Here is a 14960-nt window from a genome sequence, read left to right as displayed (position 1 = left end):
AGTGGCTTCTTCCTCCGAGTGGTTCAGCCACTTGACTTTGACCATTTTTATCACCTTGTTCTGCAGCCTTCTCTCTTGTCTGCCCAAAATTTGAGTAGGTCTTTCCTCATAAGACAGATTTGGTGTAAGCTGCAGTGGCTCAAAATTTAGTACATGTGAGGGATTCAACATGTACTTGCAGAGCATCGATATGTTGAAGACATTTTGAACTCCTGCGAGATTAGGAGGCAACCCCTCTGGATATGCTAATGCTCCCACTCTGTCGAGTATCTCTAATGGTCCAATGAATCTCGGACTGAGTTTGTCTTTCTTGCCAAATCTCATAACACCCTTCTTAGGTTTTATTTTCACAAATACATGGTCACCTACTGCAAACTCGAGATCTCCTATTCTTTTATCAGCGTAGCTCTTCTGTCGACTCTAAGCAGTCTTCATCCTGTCTCGGATCTTGGCAACTAAATCCGTGATGTGCTGAACTAATTCGGGTCCCATCGTAGATCTTTCTCCTACCTCGTCTCAATGGATGAGCGATCTACATTTCCTTCCGTAGAGTGACGCATATGGAGTCATTCCTATGGATGAATGATAACTGTTGTTATATGTGAACTCCACTAGAGGTAGCTTCAGTTCCCAACTCCCTTGGAAATTGATCACGCATGCTCGAGAGTAGATCTTCTAGAATCTGTATGACTCTCTCATACTGAACATCTGTCTGGAGATGAAATGCTGTTCTGAATAGTAGGGTGGTCCCCAAGGCTCCATGCAAACTCTTCCAGAACGATGAAGTGAATCGTGTGTCTTTGTCCGACACAGCGACACTATGGAAACTGTAATTCCATGCAGTCTAATTATCTCTCGAATATATAGCTCCACATACTGCTTCATGGAGAAAGTCATCCTTACTGGTATAAATGTGCTGACTTAGTAAGACGGTCCACTATTACCCAAATGGAATTGAATCCTTTTACTGTCTTTGAAAACCTACCATGAAGTCCATCGTGATGTTCTCCCATTTCCATTATGGGATCGGAAGTGGTCGGAACATTTCTGCTGGTCTTTGATGCTCTGCCTTCACTTGTTAACACGTCAAGCATGCAGATACAAAGCGCGTAATATCTCGTTTCATACCCGACCACCAATATAAAAGTTGCAAGTCCTTTTACATTTTTGTACTTTCGAGGTGTATAGAATAAGGAATACTATGGACCTCTGTCATAATATCAACTATAAGTGAATCTCCACTAGGAATCCATAGTCGTCCTCGATACTTGACAATGACGTCTTCAACTGAGTATAACATCCAACCCTTTGACTCATCTTGATGTCTCCATTTATGCAGTTGCTCATCATTATTATGTCCGGCTTGTAATCTGTCTCGCAAAGTAGACTGCACTATTAAAGTAGCGAGATTAGGAGCCTTGCCCCTTGCATAAACTTCAAGATCGAACATCTGAATTTCTGTCTGTAGAGGTTTCTGTACTGATAATTGAGCCAAGACTATCGTTTTTCTGCTCAAAATGTCCGCAACTACATTAGCTTTTCCTGGATGATAGCTAATGTCGCAGTCATAGTCCTTTACAAGTTCTAGCCATCTTCATTGTCTCATGTTCAGCTCCTTTTGGGTGAAGAAATATTTGAGACTTTTGTGATCCGTATAGATCTTGCATTTTTCACCATATAGGTAGTATCTCAAAATTTTAAGCACAAAAACGACTGCTGCAAGTTCAAGGTCATGCGTCGGATAATTCTTCTCGTGAATTTTCAACTGTCTAGACTCATATGCGATGACCCAATCATGTTGCATGAGAACTGCACCCAATCCTAGCTTCGAAGCGTCGATATACAACACATAGTCCCCTTGTTTTGTCGACATAGCTAGAACTGAAGCGGTAGTGACTGCTTGCTTCACCTGATCAAAACTACCTTGACACTCCAGCCTCAATACAAATTTCGCATTCTTCTTCGTCAGAGATGTCAAGGGTACTGCAATGGATGGAAAACCCTTGATGAATTTGCGATAGTAGCCTGCTAAGCCCAAGAAACTACGGATTTCCGTTACATTTTTAGGCACCAACCACTCTTTAACTGCCTCAATCTTAGATGGGTCGACTTCTATTCTTTCTCTCGAAATGATGTGGCCTAAGAATGCCACATTTTCTAGCCAAAACTCGTATTTGTTAAACTTTGCATATAATTTCCAATCTCGCAATACTTGCAAAGTCGTCTTTAAGTGCTGATCATGCTCCTCTCGGCTCTTGGAAAATATCAAAATATCATCGATGAAGACAATGATAAACTGATCGAGGTACGGCTGAAACACGCGATTCATTAGATCCAGGAATATTGCAGGGGAATTAGTCAGTCCAAAAGGCATCACCAAAAATTCATAATGCCCATAACACGTTTTGAAAGTCGTCTTATCCACATCTATCTCCTTTACTCTCAGTTGATGAGATCCCGGTCGAAGATCTATCTTTGAAAATACTGAAACTCCTTGCAGATGATCAAACAAATCCACGATTCGAGGTAATGGATACTTGTTCTTCACTGTCACCCTATTCAGTTTTCGGTAATCGATACAGAGTCTCATACTCCCATCATTTTTCTTCACAAACAACACCGGCGCGCCTCATGGAGAGAAAATAGTGCGAATAAATCCCTTGTCTAGTAGCTCTTGAATTTGATCTTTTAACTCTTTCATCTCAGCAGGTGCTAGACGATGCCTTGGAGATCGGCACAGTACCTGACATCAACTCAATAATAAACTCCACATCTCTCTCTGGTGGAACACCAGAAACGTCGTCAGGGAACACATTCGGAAAGTCCTTGAAAACTTTCACATCTTCTATCGATCAACTGCCAGCGTCAGCACAGATATAAAACTGGAAAGAAAACCTTGGCAGCCATTCCGAATAAGCTTCCTTGCACCTATGCAAGAAACGATGTGCGACATTTGTCGATTCTGCTCAGCCTCGAATATGAACGATTTTCCGTTGGGAGGTCTAATATATACTGACCTATTCTGGAAATCGATAGTAGATCCGTTTAGTGTGAGCCAATCCATGCCCAAAATAATGTCGAACTCGGGCATTGGCAACACAATAAGGTTAGCTCGAACGACATTGTTCTATAATTTGAGCCCCACATCCTTAACCATGCTTGTAGAGATCATATGCTCTCCCGAAGGCACTGTGACTCTGAATCCCGACTCCACGTCCTCCGGTAAGATTTCGAGTCGTTTCACAAAGGATTCAGATATGAAAGAATACGTAGCTCCATTATCTAAAAAAACGTAGGTCGCTAGACTCGCTAACAATATTCTACCTGTGATAATAGTCGTTTATACTCAAACAAGGCCATGAATTCGAAAATATTATCATCTAGGCCATTTCTAATTACCCATATTAGCAAATTAGTCCCTAATATCTCGAACATACTGCAAAATGACCCCTTTTATATTTCGAAAATTGCCAAATGACCCTCAAACTTTTCGAATCAATGCAATTTAGTCCCCAATAATTCAAATTATGCCCAATCTACCCTCAATAATTTCTAAAATTACTAATTATTTCCTTAAATTTCTAAATTGACATAATTCAGTCCCTAAATTCTCAATCCTCCTCAATTTAGTCCTAGCATGCATGCTTGTTTGTTCGAGCAATACAGTGATATAAAATGCGTAGATAGCCGGAATAACTGTAATAAGAGTAGTGTCAGGCTCTACTTGCTCAGCATTCATCACATAAGCCCTTCCAGTCATGGGATGCTTCTGTCTTGGGCAATCAATAGCCTTATGCCCGTCTCCTCTGCACCTGAAGCATTGTAGGTGCCCCACATGCACTTGTCAGAGTGCTGGCGATTGCATTCCTTGCAGAGCGGTCTCTCATCAGTCTTTGGGACAACTGCTCTCTATGGCTGCCCCTGTGGTTTCTGCTGTCCTGGTCATCTCGGTAGTCTCGAAAACGGCTTCTTTCTCTGTTGATGCTGCTGCTGTAATGGAGGGGGGCTCTTCTTTTGCATCTCCCACTCAATATCTTTTAGTGATTGCTACACTTTAAACTCCCTCATAACAACATCATTAGAATTCGTCGGGTCTCCCAACAGCACATCCCGACGCACAGTAGGCTTCAGACCATCCAGAAAGTGCCTCAATTTCTCAGCAGCATTATTAGCGTTCAGGGGCACAAAATGACAACCCTTGTCGAACTTCTTGACAAATTCCACAACAGGCATGTTCCCCTGCCGGAGACTCATGAACTCTCGCTTTAGCCTGGACCTCATGTCAGCAATGAAATACTTCTCATAGAACATCCGTTTGAAGTCTTCCCATGTGAGGGTATTCAGATTCATCCCCTTCTCAGCTCCTTCCCACCGTAGAGATGTGTCGTCCTTCAGTAAATAAATGGTGCATCGAACCTATTAGCATCTACCATGTTCATATAGCGGAAAATCACCTTCAAAGACATAATCCACCCTTCAGCCATGAATGGATTGGTAGTACTAGAAAAATCCTTCGGATCCATCCTCTGAAACTGCATGTAAATATCATCCGGACGACCTCGAGCAGCATTCCTAGCATGCTGCTACAATAAACGAGCCATCCCCTTGAGCACCCGTGAAGCAGCATCCGGGGGTGGTCGAGGTACCTCTTCACATCTCTCCTTTTGCCTCTCTCCCTCAGTACTCATAGAAATAACACGTCTAGGAGGTATCACTGTACACGCCGTCCAAACCGCGTAATCAACATACATTTAAAAATACGTCTAGCCTCTTAATTCACATATCATAGAAGCATTTATAACTCAGCTAGGGGTGATCAATATACGGTTTTGCGGTTTTTTGTAAGAAATTCAAACCGAATGGCATGCGGTTCGGTTATACATTATTTTTTTTTATTTTGGTTTTATATGTAAAATCAGTTTCACGGTTTTGAGCGATTTTAAGCAGTTGCGGTCAGTTTGCAGTGTTTTTGTGAATGATAAGTAAAGTGGAAAAAATAAAACAAATATTCAATTTATTTAAATTTAAAAGAATTAAAGAAAAAAATAATGAACAAAATAAAACTAGATAAAATAACAGTGAAGAGACAAATAAAGTTAAACAATTATAATATTTTCAGACATAACAAAAATACCCACAAAAAATTTAGCATATGGTTTTTTTTGTTTAACCATACAATCATAACAATTGAACCTGATATTTTCTTCCAAATATATCCCCATCATTTGTCACTTTCAAACTTTAAATACTAGCTATGGAACTAGCAAATATATGATCTTGCTCTAAAACTCATCGGCTGCAGGAGAAAAGAAATAAAGCATCCAATTGTTAAAGAAATAAAATATAAGCATAAGAAAAGTAAACAATAATGCTTATTAAAATTAACCTTTTGAAAATACTTCTTTAAAATTAATCGTCATCTATTTCTATTTACGACTCAATCCCTCCAATTTTGAGAAATAAATAAAACGTTGATAATAAAACTAACAAGCACTTGAAACAATAATTAAATAATAAATAAAAACAAAAAGTACTGACCTTTATGTAGTTTTTCAAATAATTCGGCATCATCCTCTATTGTTGTGCGAAAGTCAACTAAAGAAGTTGTACCACGTAATCAATCTTGACCGCATATAAGGGCCTCTACCATTTTTGGAGATAAAAAAAACTCCCAAATGAATCAATCATACGATCACTTGTAATAAAAGTAGATTCTGAAGCAATGGTAGACACTGTATAGCTAGCACATCTCTAGCAATATTAGAAAGAACATGATATTTCGGAGTGTTCACTTTCCACCAATTCAAAATATCAAAATCATAGCTTGACTTTTCACACCCATCAAATAGATATCTTGATAATTCAGATTTACACTCAACGCATTGCTATTTTTCCAAATGCTTAGCAAATTGAGATTCCTATAGCTCACTTATGTCATATTCTTCATTTTCTAGCATATAGTTATAGAATTGAGATTTTAATCTTTGTCACTTTGTTGAGAATTTGAGCTTGCACACTGCTTCTACAACAAATTTAACATTTCTTCTACCTTATCCGCCATTTTCACATCAAAACAGCCATCTTTCTCATAAATTGTTGAGAGGACAAAATTAACATACTTTAACTTGTATCTTGGATCCAAAACAATAGCAACAAACAACAATTAATTGACTTTATCAATCTCCACTCGAGGACCAATTACCTTCCCTTTTCCTTTTTTCCCGGCCCTCCGTAATTTCATCTTGATTCAATTCATAACAATCAAAGTAGTTCATGTATTTTTGATCTTCATCCCCAAACCTTTCAGAAGCCTTTTCAAATTTCTCAGCAGCCTCAAGCATCATATAAGTTGAATTCCACCATGTTTCAACATCTAAACGAACAAGGCTCTTGGAATCAATTTTTTCTTTTCCCACACACTTCTTGAAAGCATTTAGCCTTGCCGGAGAAGATTTGACATATTTAACAACATTTCAAATTCTCATAATTACCTCTTTTTGCTTTTCCAATCCCTCTTTGACAATCAAATTAACAATATGAGCACAACACCTTACATGCATGTAATCATTATTCAAGATACTATCTTTCCACTTGCATTTCCTTTTCAAGTGATTGATTGCTCTATCATTAGAGATAGCATCATCTACAGTAATCATGAAAACTTTATCAATACCCCAATGAATCAAGCACTCTTCAATTTGATTTCGCAATTATATTGTTTCTCCTTTATGATCCTCAACGATGCAAAAGTTTATTATTATTTTTTCCAATTTCCAATCACTAGATATATTATGTGCAGTGAGACACATGTAATTCAAATTTTGTATTGATGTCCATGTATCAGTAGTCAAGCATACTCTTTGGGTTTTCAAAATCCTTTTCATTTTCTTTTTCTCATGAAGAAAAGTTTCATGCAATCTCTGGCAATGATATGCCTAGATGATACTTCAAATCTTGGTTTCATAGCTTCACAAAACAATTTAAATCCTTCACCCTCTACAATTCTAAATGGTAACTTATCGATGATTATCATTTTTACAAGACTTGTCCTAATTTCTTGAACATTTAAGGTCTTTCCTTTATTTATAAAACTTCCACTCAGATTCTTATAATCTTGCAAAGTCTTCTGCGACTTATCCAATTTGTATGGATACTTCTTGCATGAAGATTCTAAATGTGTCCACATACTAGTTGTTCCATTTAATTTTGGATGAGCAGCATAACTTTTACTACAATAATTACATGCGGCTCTATGTGGATTACTATCTTTTAATCTCGAGAAATGACCCCATATTTCAGAGCTAATATTTGAACCCTCTTTGGTAACGATATCAACTGCTTGTGCTTTTTTTTTTAGGAGGTTTGTTGTGAAAGTTTTTATCTACTTCTTCTGTGACACATGAATTGATCTGTGGAGGGACATCACCTGATTGATCAATATTTGAAGCTTTCTCTTGCTCTTTACTCAGAGCCGTTGTTTGGACTTGAATTTGCAAAGTTGAAACTTCATTCGAAGTTCTCGCATCTTCCCGTTTAAAAAAAAAAATACAAATTCAATTAAATTTAATCTTTAATTTTTGTGTGCAAGTTACTGTTTGAAATATTTTCAATTTCAGTAGGAAAATTTCTATAAAATATTTGCATCTTTATTCCTCATGCGAGAGGCCCATAAATACATTTCACATTGAAATTCTTGACTATTCTAATTTTCTTCTTATTTCTCTGCTGTAATACAACTTGAATCTAGACTAAGTTAGACGTGAATGCCACAATTAGCGTGAGAATTCCATATGCTCTCATTCATAACATAAACAGGGTAATTTTATTGGATATGAATTTAAAATTATTTTGATATTTAGAGCATAAATAAAAAAAACCTAGCTTAAAACGAAATGGGTTAGGGATGAAGATTGCTAAAAAAATCTGAAACGTGGAGAAACAAAATTAAAAAACAAAATCACAAATTCAAAATCAAGTTTAAAATAAAGAATTAAATCAAAAAACTAGAAGTACAAATATAAACTAAAATTTACTATATTTGACATATTCTCATCTTTTAGGGTGCTTGAAGTTTCATTCTTTCTCATGGTTACAAAATCATGTTGAAGAATATTTGTATAAGAGAAGTAGTAAATAGATCAACGAGATAGAAAAAGGATAAATTTTTTTTGAAGAAGAGAAAATGAGAAATCTATTAAATATGTTGTGTTTGTTAATAAATAATAACCCTAGGTAAATAAAATTTTACATGAAGGGATGGTGCAGTGCAGTTCAATTTTGGTCCAATGTTATAACCGCACCGTGGGGGCAGGGCGGTTTCCTTATTTTTTTTAAAAAAATTGCGGTTATTTTAAAAAAAATGAGATACAACGATGCGGTGCGGTATGGTCGGTTTGGGCGGTTTTCGGAAAATTTTGATGAGCCCTAAACTCAACATATAAATCCAAAAGCAATAGAACTTACAGACTTGATGTGTGAGTTCTCGAGCTTCTCGGAGTGACAATAACACAACCCTTTCGGGATCCTTGACTCTGATATCAATTGAAAATGTAAGGTCCAAAATGCGATACGTAATCCAACTTCATGCAAATCTAGGAAAAATGGAAAACGACTAATTAAATTATTTTAATTGCATTTACTGAATATGGTAGGCATGTTTACATTGTTAAAATGTGGTTTTATACTAGAATTAATAAAACTGTGTTTTAAATGTTATTCGAGACGCGATCGAGGAACGGAGACCGGAGACCACGAAGGGAGAAATATTTTATTGGCTGATTATTTTTAATTATTTAATATATGGTAAAATTTAAGTTGTATTTTAAAAAATGATGCTTTTTGAGGTGTTTTTACGCGGCGAGTCGTATTTTTAAACCGGTATTCGATCTTTGACGAAAATAGGGACCTTTCGAGAACTCGGTTAATATTTTCGAAAATTCTCTTAAACAAAATATTTTAATTACTATCTAATGAGCCTAATGGGCCTATTATACTAGGTTAATGGGCCTATTCTTAAGTCATGTATTATATATATCCAATAATCCTTAAAAATCCTAACCTACACACATTAAACCTCACGCCACTCACCTAAAGAAACACTAGGACTCTCCCTAGCAGCCACACACACACGTCCAAGAGGGAAATCACGTGTACTTCGAAGGAAATTCAGCAAGTTTCCTCCCCCGTCTCGCCGCCAACGTTCCTCGCATCTCAAATCGTTTTTCATGCGTAAAATACGCAAAGGCACGCCTTAATCTTCTTTCACTCATCTTTCATACCATATTATATATTTTGATACATAATTGCATGAAAAACATGATACACTTTGTACATTTTTGTTTTTATTGCATAACATGAAAAAAATTATAACTCTTGCTTACGATGCACAAAAAAGGCTGTCATGGTATGATTACTAGAATTTACGTTTTTCCACATGTTTAAAGGTCCTTATGTGCATGTTTAAGAGCTGGACAAGATAGGGTAACATGATGCACGAAAATTGGGTTTCTAGAGTCCTAGGGTTTCGAACTTGGGTTATAGGTGGGCACAACTATGGGATGCCATTTGGGTTGTTTTCAAGGGTCCGAGGGTGGTCTAGTCATGGTTCTAGACAGGCTGTTCAAGGGCTGGAAGGGGAGGTGGAAGGAAGCTAGCCATTTGGGGTCGCGTAGGGCTTGAAGGGCATGGATTGGAGGGCTGGTCGTGTAAGGGCTGTAGAGGTAGGTCCAGGAGTGTCCTAAGGGTCCAGTCTAGGTGCTAGGATGGCTGGTTAGGGTCTGGACATGGTGGTTAAGGACTGGAGTCGAGGGACGTATCGGTTGATCAAGCTAGGGTTCGAATGAAATAGTGTAGATTTCAGCAGCTGTTCTAAGCTTATGCAAGGGCTTTAATTGGCTTGATTTGGGTGATATAAGGTATGGTTGGGTGTTAATAAGCTATGGTTCAAGTTTGATAAAGTTTCGAGTCGATTCGGTTTAAAACAGAGACATACAATTAAGCTATTAAAACGAATTGGGAAAGTAGTCCAGGAACCTAGGTTTACGTCGAAGAAATATTTATGGGTGTATTTTAAGGTGTTATATTATGTTTGGATGGATTTGGGTCGTCGTTTTAAGGTCCAAAGACAAATTGAGAAAGTTAGGATTTCAGGGGCAAAACGATCATTTTACACTTGAAAAATGTGAATGCTAAAATGTCCTTTTAAATGTTTATGAAATTTTATGATGAAAAAATAGTACTGCTAAAAGACGTGTTGCATGCTTGATTTTAAAAGTAAAATGATATATATATGCATGAATTTTTATAAGTGAAGAAAATAATGAAAATTAAAGGAGGTTACTTGATTGTGACATAGAATGATTGGAGATATCGTGAGTGAAAAGACCCTAGAGAGACCCTGTTTACGGGAGAAGGCCCTAGAGGGAGCCCGACGATCGTATTTACATCGAAAGGATATGACGATATTTAAGGCAAATGATCAGTTGACGAGTGAGAGTGTCGCGATGTCCCAGTCGCCTGGTACCATGGTTATACATAGATGGATCCATCGACTTACAACTTAAACAAAATCACAATTAACGATCTGAATTCAATGAAAAAAGAGAGAAACTTATACGCATATGATGAAAAGAAATGGTTATGATGAAAGGTTTAAAGATATGCATATACATGAAAAGTTATTTTATTAAAAGTATCTTTCACTGTTGCTTGTGAATATATATATACTACTTGTTATCATGGTTATGGTTTGCTGAGTCAATAGACTCACTAGGTGTGATCGATGCAGGTGAGCATGATTTTGATGAAGGACATGATGGTTGAACTAGCTAGACTGATGGTGCACATAACCCGATGAACTTTGCTAGTTTTCCGCATTACGTTTATGATTTAAGTTTACTTTAAAGATTTTATGATTTATGATGCTTTTGAGAGATTTTTGAGGGATTAAGATGTTTATGCTTTGTTTTGAAGAATGCTAAATTTAGGCTTGGTTGACGTTTACGATTTCATGTTTCGAATTGTGTTTTTGGATTTTCAAAAATTAGGTTGGTTAGTTTATTTTTAAATGATGAAAAATAATATTTATATATGTGTGTATGTGTTTGACCGAAAGCTTAAGAAGGAAAAAAAATTTCTAGTAGACTTTAAAGAAAAACGAGTAGTGGACATATCAGTTGATATCAGAGCAATGTTCTTGCAAAGGGTTGCGCCACCGTCAGTTCCAAAAAGCTCAGTCGTCAAGCCTCAAGTCTGTAAGTTTAATTGCTTTAAATGATTTTTATGATGGTACCTACATGTTTACATAGTTTATATGCTTAACTTACATGTTTAAATGCTTTTTGAAGTTAAATGATATTCATGCTTAAAGTTACTCGAAAAATGGTTTTTTACATGCTACATGGTTAGAAACTTAGATTTAAATGCATGTTGGTTACATTTAGAATTTGGAAAAGCGTTCAGATATAATGCATCCTAGACGCGCACTTAATACTGATAGGCAAGCCGAGACTAATGAGGATCGTAGAAAGAATGCACCCCTGCCTCCCAATGGGGATGCTGCTACATGCGTTCTGGAGGGTATGGCACGTTTCTCTGAGCAGCAGGCTCATCATGCTCCAAGGCCAAAACATGATAATTTGATTACTGGAATTGATTAAGATAACAAAGAACCTAGAAGAAAATAGGTTGCATGCTCTACTTTAGTTGGATTTAAGGGATGACGTTGAGAATTATAGAAATTGGGCATAAAATATAAGCTTTAAGGATGTAAAGGAATGAATCGAATCAATTTAATAATTATGGGACGTATATTGCATAAATCGAGAACTAGAGGGGCTAAAAAGTGCAAAAACCGATAGCTTGAGGATGTAAATGCATAAGACCGAGAAAATCAGCGGCTAAACCGCAATTTTAAGAAGTCCAGGGACTGAAATTGAGATGACCAAAAGTTCCAAACTGAAATATGGAATTTTTGAAAATTCAGGGACTTAAATGCAAAGTTTGGAAAGTACAAGGACTGTTTTGCTAATTTTGGAAAATCAAGAGTTGTTTCCGTAATTTCTGGAATTTAGGGTCAAAACAGTTACTTTCGAGAGTTTAGGGCCTGATTTGATAAAACTCAAAATTTATTTGGGGCGAAGATGCAATATTCAAAACTTTAAGGGCCAAATTGGAGAATTTCGAAATCTTAAATGGCTGAAATGCGAAATTTCGAAACATATGTTGGGTAAATTGGGTGATTTCAAGACTTACTATGGGTTAAGCGAGGCATTTTCTAGAATTTTTGGGTGATTAATGATAGAAACTTCTTTAAGTTTCAACACGATTGGATTTGATGATATATTTGTCGCATGAAGGATATTCATTTTAGGTGTAGCTACCTACGCATTGCTGGATTCCGGAGCTACACATTCATTTATATCCGAGACATTCGTCAAGTGACTAAAGATTATATCTGATGATATGAAACTGGGCTTCAAAGTTTCTATTCCTTCTGGTGATCAAATGGTCACTTCGAGCATTGCGAAGAATTTTGAGATTCGTTTGTAAAAAGATGTGGTTCGGGCATATCTTATCGAACTCCTGATGCCTGAATTCGACATCATTCTTGGCATGGATTGACTATATATGAATGGAGCTTCGATAGATTTTTTGCAGAGGTCAGTATCTATTCGACCACCCAGCAGGAAATCTTTTGTCTTTGAGGTAGCAAGGAACAAGCGAATGCCGCACATTATCTCCTGCATCTGTGCGAGGAAACTTATGAGACGAGGCTGCTAAGATTTTCTATCATGTGTTATTTCAGTACATGTTCCTGTCAGTTAGAAGCTAGAGGATGTTGAGGTTGTCAGAGACTTTCCTAGTGTCTTTCCTGAGGACCGAGAGGTCGAATTTTCTAATGAGTTGATGTCGGGCACTGTGCAAATTTCTAAGACACCCTATCATCTAGCACCCACCGAAAGAAAGAGTTGAATGTTCAAATTCAATAATCGTTGGACGAGGGTTTTATTCGCATTAATTGTTCTCCGTGGGGCATACCGATATTATTTGCGAAGAACAAAGATGGTAGTATGCGACTCTGCATTGATTATCGAGAGCTGAATATAGTCACCATCAAGAACAAGTATCTATTGCCTAGAATCGAAGACTTATTTGATCAATTACAAGGAGCATAGATTTTCTCAAAGATAGATCTTCCTTCGGGATACCATCAGCTGAAGGTGAAGGAGTCTGATTCATAAGACGACTTTTAGGAACTCGATACGGACACTACGATTTTATGGTAATGCCATTCAGGTTGACCAATGAGCCAGCGATCTTCATGGATCTCATGAATCGTATATTTCAACCGTATCTGGATCAATTTATCATAGTCTAAGATAGATGATATTCTGATCTACTCGAGAAGCAAAGAAGAGCACAGTCAGCACTTGAGAACGATACTAGATATGTTGCAAGATAGAAAGTTATTCGCTAAGTTCAGCAAGTGCGAGTTTTGGCTCTAGAGAGTGGCGTTCTTAGGCCATATTATTTCTAGAGATGGAGTTGAAGTCTATCCAAGTAAAGTCGAGGTAGTTAGAGAATGACTAGTACCAAAGAGTGTAACCGAGATCCGTAGCTTCTTGGGTCTAGCTGGCTACTACCGGAAGTTCATTCAAGGATTCTCTTCTATTGCGCTACCCTTGACCGCCTTGACAAAGAAGAATGCAAGATTTATTTGGGGACCCGGATGCCAAGCGAGTTTTGACAAGTTGATGTAAGCTTTGACTTCAGCGACAAAATTCTTGTATATTCACCAAATGAAGGAAACCAAAAAGAACATATTTATCTCACTCTTCAGACTTTAAGGTAGAAAGGGTGAATTTTGGCTAAAAACAATCACTTTCTTGGGTTGTATAATTTAAAAAGTAGGAGTATCCTTTGATCCGAAATAAGTGGAGGCAATCTTCAATTAGCCGAGGCTAAAGACAGTGACTGAAATCAGTAGTTTTTTTGGGTTAGCAGATTATTATTGGAAATTTTTTGAAAAATTTTCATCAATTGTTATACCACTAACCAAGCTCATACAAAAGAACTCTAAATTCAACTTGAGTGAAAAGTGTGAGAAGTGTTTCAAGACCTTGAAAAATAATCTCGCATCTACAACAGTGCTGGTACTATCTATGGAGGACAAATATTTTACCATATACAATGATGCATCAAAAAGAGGTTTAGGATATGTGCTCATGAAAGACGGAATAATAATTGCTTATGATTCAAGGCAATTAAAATCATACGAAAAAAATTATACTACTCTTGACCTCGAGCTTGCTGTAGTGGTTTTTGCCTTAAAGATTTGGATACATTATCTTTTACGACACCAAGTGTGAGAACTTCACGGACGATCAAATTCTCAAGTAATTGTTCACACAAAAGGAATTGAACATGTGGTTGAGGTAATTGATCGAATTATTAAAAGATTATGACTTAACAATAATCTACCACCTAGGCAATGCAAACAAGGTAGCTGACGTTTTGAGTTAGAAAAACATGGGTAAAGTGATCATAGCTTCACTCACTGTGCACCAATGCTTTCGAGAAACCATTAAGCTAAACTTGGATCGAGACCTTGCTTTGATGAAACATGAAGAACAAATTAAAGAAGGAAAGTCAAAAGATCTCCAGATAGATGAAAAGGGAGACTTGTAGATGAAAGGACGATTGTGAGTATCAGACAATGATAACCTTTAACGTAAAGTAATGTGTCAAGCACATAAGTAAAAAATTCAGCCCAACCTTAGAGTAAAAAGATATATATGGACTTAAAGCAAAATTTTTAGTGGAACAGAATGAAGAAAGATGCAGTTGAATTTATCTCTAGATGCCAATTCTGTTATCAAGTCAAATTTGAACATCAATATTACAACCACTGGAAATCTCGTAATGAAAATGGGCACATTTTTATGTAGACTTTATAGTAG

The 14960-nt window shown here is 37.0% G+C and overlaps 1 long non-coding RNA gene across 1 annotated transcript; it reads right to left on the bottom strand.

The window, feature by feature from the left end:
- Positions 1-5096: 5096 nt before the first annotated feature.
- LOC140964841 (uncharacterized) lies at positions 5097-7530 on the bottom strand. The gene is made up of 2 exons (XR_012172927.1): positions 7422-7530; positions 5097-5622 (listed from the first exon to the last, which is right to left on the bottom strand). It is a non-coding gene; the product is annotated as an uncharacterized lncRNA (long non-coding RNA).
- Positions 7531-14960: the final 7430 nt, after the last annotated feature.

This window comes from Primulina huaijiensis, chromosome 18 (genome assembly GCF_012295235.1).
Source record: "Primulina huaijiensis isolate GDHJ02 chromosome 18, ASM1229523v2, whole genome shotgun sequence".
In the NCBI taxonomy this organism is placed as follows: Eukaryota; Viridiplantae; Streptophyta; class Magnoliopsida; order Lamiales; family Gesneriaceae; genus Primulina; species Primulina huaijiensis.
This window is presented reverse-complemented; position numbering and strand designations above follow the sequence as displayed.